The following is a 12,097-nucleotide window of genomic DNA, read 5'->3' on the forward strand; positions in this document are numbered from 1 at the left end:
CAGCAAGGACTGAAGTTCGGTTCCCCTTGCAACCACCTGTAATTTCAGGTCCCAGGGGTCCAATTCATCTGGCCTCCAAGGGCACCTGCCTTTATATGCACATACCTACACACAGAAGCACACACATACACATAATTAAAATAATAATAAAAATAAAACTTTTGTTATATATTGTCATAGTCTCTAGAAATGTTTTCATAACTGCATTGTTCAAGATAACACTAAGCACTTGCTATGATAAAATAATACATCAGTTTTGTGTGTGTGGGTGTTTCTGTGCACAGTGTCATGTGCACATAGAGAGAACAGAGGACAACCTCTAGTATTGGTCCTCATCTTCTACCTTGTTTGATACAAGGTGTCTTGTTTGCTTCTGTGTATGCTGGAATAGCTGACCTGTGAGCCAGGATTCTCCTGTCTCCACCTCCATCTTGTGGTAGAAGCTTGGAGATTACAACAGAGTTGACTTCATCTGGTTTTGTGTGGGTTCTGGAAACCTGAACTTGGGTCACACCCTTGTGTGCCAATAGGTTTACCCACCCAAAAATTCTCGTTTTGAAATTAAAAAAGAGAATGCCGTTTTAATTTTTTTAATTAATGGTGAAATTGAACCAAGCATAGTAGCATAAGCCTTCAATCCCAACAATTAGGAGCCTAAGCCAAAAAGCTCATAAATTCCAGGCCAGCTTCAACTATATACTTAACAAAACTTGATCTCAAAAAGCAAAATAAGAGTTGACATTTTCTTTTTTCTAGAGCATTTATAGTTTTATTTTAGTAATTGCCTACAGTCTAATTTTTTTGTGTTTATTTTAGAATTGAAATGTAAGATTTATCTTATAAAAACCATATTATGTTTGTGCTATACTTCATATGAAAGAGAAAATAATTATATATATGTTGCCTTAAAGTAAATGTTGCTTTTTTTCTTGCAAAAGTAATCATTTCTAATGAAAAAAAAATAACAAGCAACATATGTTAATATCATATACTTCACAAAAATAATAATAAACTATTGTGAGAATAAAGACACAACAACTATGTTTATTAATTTTAATATCATTAAAATATACTTCCACCTTTTATTAATAAGTAGATAGGGAAGTAGAAAGATGGTAGATAAAAGACAGATAGAAAATGATAGATAATGATAGAAAGACAGATAGGTTATATATAGTAGGTATATAAATGATAGATGAAAGCTATGTAGATACAACAACAGATGATAGATATACAAACAGACAGACATAAGAGATAATTTAAAGCTAAACATGCAGAAGGGTGCTGGCATACAGGTTTAAGCTGAGTTCTTACTATCTAATACACCCTAACACATTCTATATAAAAATATTTATATTTATGTTCAACATCACTTGTAATGATTGCATAGTTTTATATGAATTTATCATAGTTTTTGTAATACCATAGTCCATTGTTGGAATTAAGCTTATATCTATTTTCATAATAAAATAAAATATTTCATAATCTTTGTTGCTAGATATTGTGAGCATTCTTCTGAAGTAATTTTTTAGATATCACTCTTAGAAGTGGAATTTCTAGATTAAAAGGTATTTGTACTTTTATTGATTTTAAAGATAAAGACAATTATATTTCTTGATTATTTTGTCAATGCATATATTTTCCAGACAAATGGAAGAACCCATTTCTTTCAGCCTCACAAATAGAAAATACATTAGCATTGTAATCACTGTCAATATAGTAACTTAAAAATCCTCATTTTGCAACTTGCACTTAAAATATTTAAAACTCATGATATTAAACATTTCTCAGTTTTTGTGAACAGTTGACTTATGATTTGTGTGATACTAATATTTTTCTGTTGAGTGTATTACTTTCTCATTGCTTCATGAAAGAACCGTATATATTAAAGCATTAAATTTTGTCATACATATTTGAACCACTGCTATACACTAGATTTCCATATATCTTTATTTTCTGTTTTTAGTCATTGGAAAATGATGCTGAATTTCAATCAATCCAAATAACTATTTCCCTAGTTGATATGTTATTGATACATAAACCTATGAATTGACTTCCTAATATTGAAACAACCTTGTATTCTGAGAATAAACTCTCTTTGGATATCAATCTTATATGTAACTTCTGATCTATTAAAAATTTGCACCAACATTTCTAAGTTGAAAATTCATCATTTTCTTCTCTGTTACAGTTTTATCTGTGTAGTGATAGCTTCATAAACTTAAGAAATTTTTCTGTTTGGTATTGGCTTAAGCTATGCTTTGGCTCTGGTTTGGATGAATTCCTTAAAGGATCATTTTATAGGAGCTTTGTCCCCCAGGCTGACATTGCTGAGAAGTACTGGAACTGCTACAAGGCCGGGGAGGAAGGACGGTGTCTAGGAGTATATGACTGGGGTCAGGTGGTCTGGGAGGAGGGCTCCCCTTTTCAGTGGACTAGAGAAGGGTGATGGGGAGAAGAGGGAAGAAGGGTGGGATTGGGAGGCGATAAGAAAGAGGCTACAACTGGTATATAAAGTGAAGTATCTCCCTTTGTGATGGCCATTTTTGGTTGTGAACTTGACTACATCTAGAATTAACTAAGAGCTAAAAAATGGGACTCACTTGTGAGAAAGTTTTGCCTAATTTGAAAAGGGAAGTTCTACTTCTAATCTGGATCTTTAAGGTGGGAAGACATACCTTTAATCCAGATTTTAAAAGGAAGAAAAACCAGCCTCTTATCTGGACCTTCTGCTGAAAGCCTATATAAGAATATGGAAGAAAGAAGTTTTTGTTCTTTGCCTGCTGTCTCTTGCCTTGCTAGCATGACATTTAAGCCTACTTCTTCAGCATTCTGCTGTATACTAAAGACCAGTTGAGACATTCAGCTTTGTGGACTGAACAGTTATTGGTTTCTTGGACTGTCTGCTCACAGAGGTCACTGTTGGATTAGCTGGACCACAGTCTGTAAGTAATTCTAATAAATCCCATGCATGTTTGTGTGTGTATCTATATATATCCATATACATGTATGTATATATAAGTTCTGTAAGTTCTGTTACTCTAGAGAATTCTGCCTAATACAACCCTCACTAAAGATGGGCAGTTTAAAAAACTTTTACTCAAATCTCTCCATATCCAGAGACATGATAGCTAGCTTCTTAGTCAGTCACATTCACTACGGCTTTCAGTAATATAAAGAAAGGTTGCCCAATGTTTATAAATTAAGTACAATAAATTTATAGTTTCCACATTTTTATCCATAACTTTTACCTCTGCTGGCAGCATCAGTCAGGTGTATTTGTATGCTGTCAGAATCTGTATTGTTTGCATTTCTTTTTTAGATCATTTAGATGTGGGTACTTTGACTATAAATTGATCATAAATATGGTAAAAGCAAAACATATCTAATCATAATTACATCATCATATAAACATTTATGCATTGCAAACAAATAATGGGATTTCATTTTAAGCTGAAAATATGCTTTATTGTCTATATGGCCGAAACAGCACCTAAAACATCACAGAATCATCACGCTATGTTTTGTATTATTTTATTTTTTCTTCCTCTTTCTTTAGCCTCCTTTCTTCTTTGCTTTTTTTTTTCACAAATGTTCGGAGGCTTTTTAAATTTACTATTTATAATTTCAACTCTAGTATTTTTCTGATTCTAATTGTTGGCTAATTGCAGTTCTCTGTTGTATTTACCCAGCAGAAGTGTCTAGGTGATCTGATCAGAACCTTCCAAATAGCCCAAACAATGTAAGTCTCCACTCTGGGTACATTAAGCATTGATTTGTTCTATCCTGGAGGAGGGGATTGTTATTGGTTTACTGTTTCTGTTCCCTTGGAGTAGTCTGTTTTCTCTATACTCTCTGAAACCCCATTTAAACACACACACACACACCTGTGTTCACTGTCCTTACTCAGGACGCTTGTCAGTCAAATCCTGCAGTCTATTCACAAAGCATGTTATGGGGCTCCCACTAGCAACACATAGAGGATTTGTTTTTCTTGATTGACATCCTTTGCTGTCTGCATCCTCTGTCTCAGGGCTTATAGATTTTATCCATGTGAAGTCACTTCTTACCTCCACTGATACCTTGCTTGCATAGATTGCAAGCATAAAATGGTCCAATATTACTCCATCTTATCAACTTATAAGAACATTAAGATATTTCCTCCTTCCCAAAATCTTGTTGACAGAATGGCACTTAGATAATTTTCAGCTAGCACAAAGTCAATTCTTATTTATACATAATTTTTATCATCCCGATGAAATACTGGTATAAAAGATTCAGTCCACCATCTTGATCAAGAGCCCTCTATAGGTGGTTGAAACAGCTTAGGTATTACCTCCTCACACTTCCTTAGGGCTCTTTCTTCTTCCTCTCAGCCTCTTGATTTTGGTACATCTGTTAGCCCATGCCTCAGGCAATAACTCTCTTCTATCTATGCCTCACCTTGTCTAAATACTACATGCTACACTTTAGCTCAAACATCTCTCCCAAGCTGTACTTATTTCCCTAATAATCTGTGTGGATGAGGACTTCAGATTCCTTCCTTTCCAAGGCTTGACTCTGCTCTTTCTGCTCACTTTACCTGCCAGGAGAAATGTTGTTGGAAGTTGGTCAAATGCTAATCACTGGCCCTCAGGATCTGGTTACTGCCACCAGATACACCCATCCTTGTTTGTGTGAACCTGCCTAAAACATTATATCTGATTGGTTCATTAAATGGCCTATACCTGGAGTAAGCATGGCAAAGTTTCCAGGATTTTGAGGACAGAAGAATCAGGAGAATCAGGAGAGAAATGAAGAGGAAGGAGGATGATGATGATGGGTTAGCCTGAAGAAGATATAGGTGCTTCTTTAAAAAATGGTCTGAGTGTTTCTTTATGAGAATTGAAGAAAAAAGAATTTGACAGATATGTTCACTCTGCCATTTTAAGCAGAGTCATCCATACATCAGGAAAGATAATGCCTTGGCCTTATAGATGAAATATTTCAGGCTGCTTGCTGTTTGACTTGTTTCAGATACACAGTCACCAAAATATGGGTACCTATAAAGTTTCACTTTGGCCTAGATCATCATACAAATCATGCACTTCTTGCATGGCTTCAGTATTGAATCATTACATATTGGAACAGCCAAAATCTATGTTGATAGGAAAAAAAAATGTCACAGGTGTGAGAGTCTGATTTTTTAACATAGGCCAAAATTTCCCAACTGGAACATTTATAAAACCACTCCAAGGTTCATGGAACATCTTAGAAAATGGCCTGGAAAGGATGCAAGAGCCAGAGAAAGGGGTGGAGAGTTGTGGAACCCTTTCTTCCAGGCATGACACAGCCATTGCCCTCTGGATCTCTCAGCAACTGTGCACTTATATTATTGCATTATATCATTTATTATTATATTATTTGCACAACTCCTGTCAATCTCCAGCCCTCATGAGTCTCCACCATCTTCTGAAGACCTACAGGCAGATAATGGTTGTTAGAGGAAGGACATTTTCCTCAATGGTATGGTCACTGGTGAGTTGTCCATTCTCTTGTAAATAACCTCTAACTAGGAGAAACTCTGATGAAGTTCATTGGTGTATACACACACACACACACACACACACACACACATACACACATACTTGACATATGAAAGTAATCATGGGGAATGGTAAAGGAAAAGAAAAGATAATAGAGGCTGAATATTATCAAATTTTACAAGAAGACTAATGTCCTTTATACCATTGTCAAAATAAAATATGCATGTGTGTCCAGATGTTCTCCTGGCTTTCTAAGGAGAGGCGTATCATTTAAAAGAGCATGCCATCTAAATATGATGCATAATGAAGAGAATCATCCAATCACTTCTACACCTTTGTACACCTTCCTTCTTGGGTAATTCATCAAGGATAGTTCTCCTATCAACATCATCAGCACACCTGTGATTAACAACGGCTCATTGTTACTTTTATTCAAAGCACAGCCTCCTGGGAAGTAGACAGCACATTTAGAATTCTACTCTCAAGAAGAGGAGCCATCTTTAGTCTCCAAAGTTAAGTCAAACAAATGTCACCCACAGAAAACACCATGCCTCGATATCCAGTCACATTGGGAATGTTCTCCTCACTCTTTAGAGCTTAAATTTAGAGATTAAACTTAGAAGGGTTGGCTTGATGCTGCTTCCTGTGTGTTTTTGTTTTTAGCAATGATGGTAATATATCAGTTACTAAAGCTCTCTCTCGTTTCAGCTATGCCTTACCCAAATATAGACCAATGTAAGCTAAAGTTAACACTACTTTTTCTATCTTGTCTTTTGATTGTTTGTTTTAAGAATTAGGATGGTTTGCATTGAAGAATCTTGGGAAAGTAGGTTGGGTGCCTTGTATTTGTTTTATCTTCACTGGCTCCACACACTGCCTTAGAGACTACCTTCTCAGGGCACTCCAAATCCTCTCTCAGGATTCTCTGTTAAGTTGCCTTGAAAGTGGTACCATCATGTCTACAGTCCATTCCCCCAGCTCTTCTAAGGAGAGACAGTCAGTGAAGAATGACTAGACTACTAGAGATGAAAAAGACTTGCCTGGCAATGATACCCAGACAGGAGAGGACCAAAAAATCCTATTTCCAACAGAAAGGCTAGCTCCAGGAAATGAATGAAGTTGTGTGTAGTTGTAAAGAATCAGTGTCTAACACTTGGGAAGAAACAGCTTCCTCTCAGTTTCTAGAGCTGATAGACACAGTATGCCACCTCAGTGTTATCCATGTGGCACAACATGTAAAGACTGAATGTTATATGCTTAATATCATTTTGAAAGACAGGCCACACTTATTTACACAATTTTGGAGAAATTTGAAGGAAATATTCACAGCAAATACAAATTTAGCTGGCACTTGAAAAAAACTCATATTTTGAGCACAAGGAGATAACTCTAGAATGACAGTTCTGAAGGGACCAGCACTTGTTTGATGTGAATCTTCTCCATTTAGAGTCTGCAGTTTTGAAATCTGCACTTAGATCTTTCTTACAAGATGGTCTTGTAAAAAAGTTTTCCACTGGCCATACACTTAAAATATGAAGACCTGTAAACATCTAGGGTCTTTATAATAAATCCCTCCATTAACATTGCATGCTTGATCAAAACAGGCAGTAGACAGTGGTGAGATAAGTATGAGGACTCAGGAGCTGACTCCAATCCCAATGGACATAATTCCTTCCTGCTTTAATTTTCTTTATTGATTAAAGTTTACAGGCATTCTAATGTTAAATTGTTTAAGTCAAAAGAGCCTAGGAAAGTGCCTAGAACACAGTACTACAAGGTACTACAAGGATTTTGGTAATATGATTTTGTCTATTTCTTTTCTTTTCTTTTCTTTTTTTTTTTTTTTTTGCTCAACTATGCTCATAGAGCTTTATTTGTTTTTTTTTTTTATCAGTTACATTTTATTAACTCTGTATCCCAGCTGTGTCCCGATCCCTCATTCCCTCCCAGTCCCTCCCTCCCTCCCTCATCTCCACCGTGCCCCTTTCCAAGTCCACTGATGGGGGGACCTCCTCCCCATTCATCTGATCCTGTTTTATCAGGTATCTTCAGGACTGGCTGCAAAGCCCTCCTCTGTGGCCTAACAGGACTGCTCCTCCCTTCGGGGGTGGGGAGCTCAGTAACCAATTGGTTTCCCAAAGTGAGGGGAACAGGGACTATTTCTAACAGGAACTCAATTACTGGCTTTTTGTCTATTTCTTTTCTATTGTACTATAGTTCCATTATTATCCTGCCCTCTGCTTATTTCCTGAAGTTCCTTAAAGTGAGAAAAACAATTAATCAGACTCAACAAACACTTGTAGGAATCTTAACAAACATTTCAGAATTGCCCTCTAGAAAATCTTATAACAGTTTATACAACCACCAATGACTTACACAAATGGACATTTCTTATACTCTGGATAGCTTAGAATATCATCAAATTTAATTTGCAGCCAGTTTGATACTGGATAAATTATCATTTAAAGGATTTAAAATAATGGTCTTAAAAAACTTTTTAAAGTTTTTATAAATTTGACTTTGTATGCAGTATCACTTTTAATTTTTCTTCTACCGAGTCCATCACTACTAGTCTCATTTAAACAATTTGAGAAAAATGTATATTCAAACTCTAATCTTCATGGCCCATCAGTCATTATTTTTCTTCTCACTGCTTTAATTTTGTTTTGTTTTGTTTTTTGAGATAGGAAAAACTTCCTGCTCTAACATTTCAACTCTTTCACATCTCCCATCTAAAACATTCAAACTTCTCTTTGTGGTTTCCACTGCAATATCCTGATTTTTATTTATCTAGTGGATCATTCTCAAAGTCACCAATCAAGTACTATATAAATCCTCTCACCAGACTTCTCTCAGGAAGATGGAGTACATGTGTTTTCCCCCAACAAAAGCCCTGAATATTGGATACATAGAAGCCACAAAAAGGTGATGAAAGGTGCAGAAAAAGAGGCATTCACTGTGTGGGGAAAAGACAGATCCAGCACATGGCATGCTGGGGAGCTCACCAGGTTTCCCTTGTACCATACCTAGCACAGACTTGACCTTAGAGAAATAGGAAATACTGAAAGGTCAGTGGGCAAGTACCAAAAGAGCCCGAAGAAAGCCTGCTATTTTCAGTAGAACTGTGGAAAGGGCCAGCTACCAGGATAGAAAACTTACAAATAAAAATTGTTCTTCTTAAGTCAAACACACCACAGGAAAGGCCTTACCTCCACTGACACCTAGCCCAACTGGAAACCCCACATGTCTCTCTCACCAGGCTATAATGAGAGGCTCAGTCTTTCCGTGGGGTGGAGGCCCCAGATGTCTTCAGAAGCAGAGACTTCGTTCCTTGCGCCTGGTCTCTAAATGTGAGGAGAAGAAATATTTACGGCAACTGTATTATAATCAGGGAAGGCTAAAGGAACTAAAAAACATCATTTCTACACATGCATGCAGGGATATACACATACATGCAAACACAGTCATCACTAACAAAGCAGCATGCAGAGACAAACCTATGCACTACCTATAAATCAAAACAGAATTCTAAACAATATTGAGGTGACTCACACTGAGTCAGGAAAAACAGAGGAGAAACAGCAAGCAACAAATACAGGGGCAGATTTGAGTCCCAACCCAGCGATACATTAAATGTAGTTATTTCAGAATTTCTCATGCTTATGAAGGCTTCCAGTTCACAGTGGAGAAAGAACACTGCACTTCCTTACCACCTGGGGTCCCAATGGACTGGACATCTGAATAGGTTTCTGTAAGAAAGGAAAAGTACGGGTTCCTGCTGAGAAGCAGCAGGGCACAGACTACCATGGCACTGGGCCTTGCCCCTAAGAGGGGCTAGAGACTACTTGCCCGCGTCTACTAAGCAGAGTGCTTGCTGTCTCAGGGCAGCGGGAGATTGCAGTCTTCCAGAAGGTAAGTTTTCTGTTGTTGATGTCAGGACATAGCAGTATGCATCTTAACTGTCATTTACTAGAACCAACCTTAGTTTTGTTTTTTCTTTCCTTGAAACCATACAATAATGTTTGTCGCTTTATGTTTTGAGATAGGAGGTCACTACATGGCCCCAGTTGGCCTTGTATGCAGACCAGGCTGTCCTAGAACTTGCAGTGCTTCTCCTGTCTCCATTCCCAAGCTCTGGGACTCCAGACATGCACCAATGGCTTGGTCAGCCATTAACTCTCTCTTTTTTCTTCCCACTCTTTCCTCTTCCCCCCACCAATGTGCTTGTGAGGGTACTTGTTCATGTGTGTGCATGTGTAAGTCAGAAACCAGCAGTCTCCCTCGGTTACTCTCTGCCTTGTTTTTTTAAGAAAGCATCTCTAGGGGCTGGAGAGATGGCTCAGCAGCTAAGAGCTCTGGCTGCTCTTCCAGAGGACCTGAGTTCAATTCCCAGCACCCACATGGCAGCTCACAACTGTCTGTAACTCCAATTCCAGAAGATGTGTCACCCTCACACAGACATGCATGCAGGCAAAATATAAATGCATATAAAAATAAATAAACCTTTTTTAAAAAGCATCTCTCACTGACTAGGTAGTCTAGCTGGGCAGCTAGGCTTGGTGATCCTCTGGCCTTCCCATCCTTAGCAATGGATTATACCATGCACTGCAAAGGCTATCTGTTTATCTGGGTTCAAGGGATCCAAATTCTAGTACATAAACTTGTGGAGCAAAGCACTTTACCACCAAAGCTAGCACCTCCAGCACCCATCCATTAACTTTTGATTTATCCTCTCAGCCAGTAGCAGGGATGGGAGCCTGGGGAAGATTTGGTGCAAAGAAAGATACACAACTTGTCAGTGTTTCAGTTCTAAAGGGAAAAGGGGGCAGAAACATCAAAGACCACTACAAATAGAACTTTATTTATTTATGGGTTTATTTATTTTTATATCTTGACCAGTTTCCCCTTCTTCCTTTCTTTCTAGTCACTCCTCCTCACCTACTCTTTCCCCAACCCCTCACCTCCTGCCATCTACTTCTTCTCCAACACACAGTACTTTAATGGCCCAGATATCACACAAGTTAGTGCAGTTTTTGTCTGTTCCTGTAAATATATTAATCACACTACTACAATATGACATGGGCTGTCAAATCCCACCTGCCCCAAGAGATGATCTGACAACAGAATCTCATTCTTTTAGGATGCTCCCCAAGACCACTCCTGGAATGCCATAGGAGCTAAAGCTGAGCTGAGGATTCCTGTGAAGGTAATTGAGGCAGTGCTCTGGGAAAGAGCCCCATTGGAGCAAGAAGGAGCTACAGTATAGGCTGTCAGATGAAGCCTGGCCTCAGCTTGCCCCTCCAGGAGCTCCAGAGTTTGACATGCACTCTGGAGAATGCACTTCACCAGACAATGGGGACAAAACAGTTAGACTCCTGCTTTGTTCAGGTCTTGAGTGGAGCCACCACAGGTGATTTGGAGTCTGTCGGGGAAAGTCATGTATCGGGCATCTTATGTCACTCGGAGCAATCAGCTGGAGAAGGTGTGCTGTGAGGTGTTAGCCATAAAATCTGAGAGAGCTTAAGATGGGTTTCTAGGCCAGGACAAAGGCTGGTGTTCCACTCCCATCCTTAGCCCTGACATTCTGGATTAAAGGACTCTACAGGGTTCTTCCGTGCTTTTATCTTTAACCTTCTTTCTAGGCAGCTCTCTTTTATGTGTCTACATTGAGATTCACCTGTTACCACATTGAAAGATTCTCAAAGTGCCTGACACCTTCATGACACCCTCCTCTAGTTGCCATTGCTGAGACATGTTCTCCTTTAGCAGGAATCTTGATGGATGACCTCAGAATTTGGTAAGGATAAGGGTGTGGGAACAGGTTGAAGTCACCATCTTGGATTCAATGTCTGGAGGTTGTTGACTTCCAAACTTTTGATTAATCAAGATTCCTTTCTATCTGTCTCATTTTGATAGACAGTTATCTTCTTATAGTGACAGAGGTGACATGTGCCTATAACCCCAATATCTGGGAAGCCAAGGCAAGAATAATATTCAGTAGCCTAAGCTATGTCTGAAAAATGGGGTGGAGCTGTAGTTCATTAAAGATCTTAACGTAACACATATGCAAGGGCAATAAAGTTGAGCCTTTTGGGGAAGACTCAGGACATCACTTTCCTTTCTTATTAAAGAAGCAACTGAACTTCAGAAGAAATGTGGTACAAATGGAAAATATCTCCCCAGAGGCTCGTGCTTGAGCACTTGGTCCCTGGCTGGTGGCGCTGCTTAGGAGTGAAGCTTACTGGAGAGGCAGGAGGTCCTAGGAAAGGCTTGTGTTTTTATAACCTAGCCCTATTTGCTGTATCTGACTACCAACCCAATGTAATTGGGCACATCAGGCTCCAGCCACCATGTCTTCTTCAACAGGATGGAGTCGATCTACTCCAACTGTAAAGCAAGTCAAGCCCTCACCTCTGAAAGTTGCTTCTTGTGAGGTATTTGATCACCAAGGCAGGAAAAAAATAAAATTTGTAAATCTTGGCTACAAAATGAATGAGGAAGAAACTTCCCATCTTACCTTTTGGGATGGTAACACTACACAGTTAACCCGGTAACTCAATACTCAAGAAGGC

Source organism: Meriones unguiculatus, chromosome 3, assembly GCF_030254825.1.
Source record: "Meriones unguiculatus strain TT.TT164.6M chromosome 3, Bangor_MerUng_6.1, whole genome shotgun sequence".
NCBI classification, from domain to species: Eukaryota; Metazoa; Chordata; class Mammalia; order Rodentia; family Muridae; genus Meriones; species Meriones unguiculatus.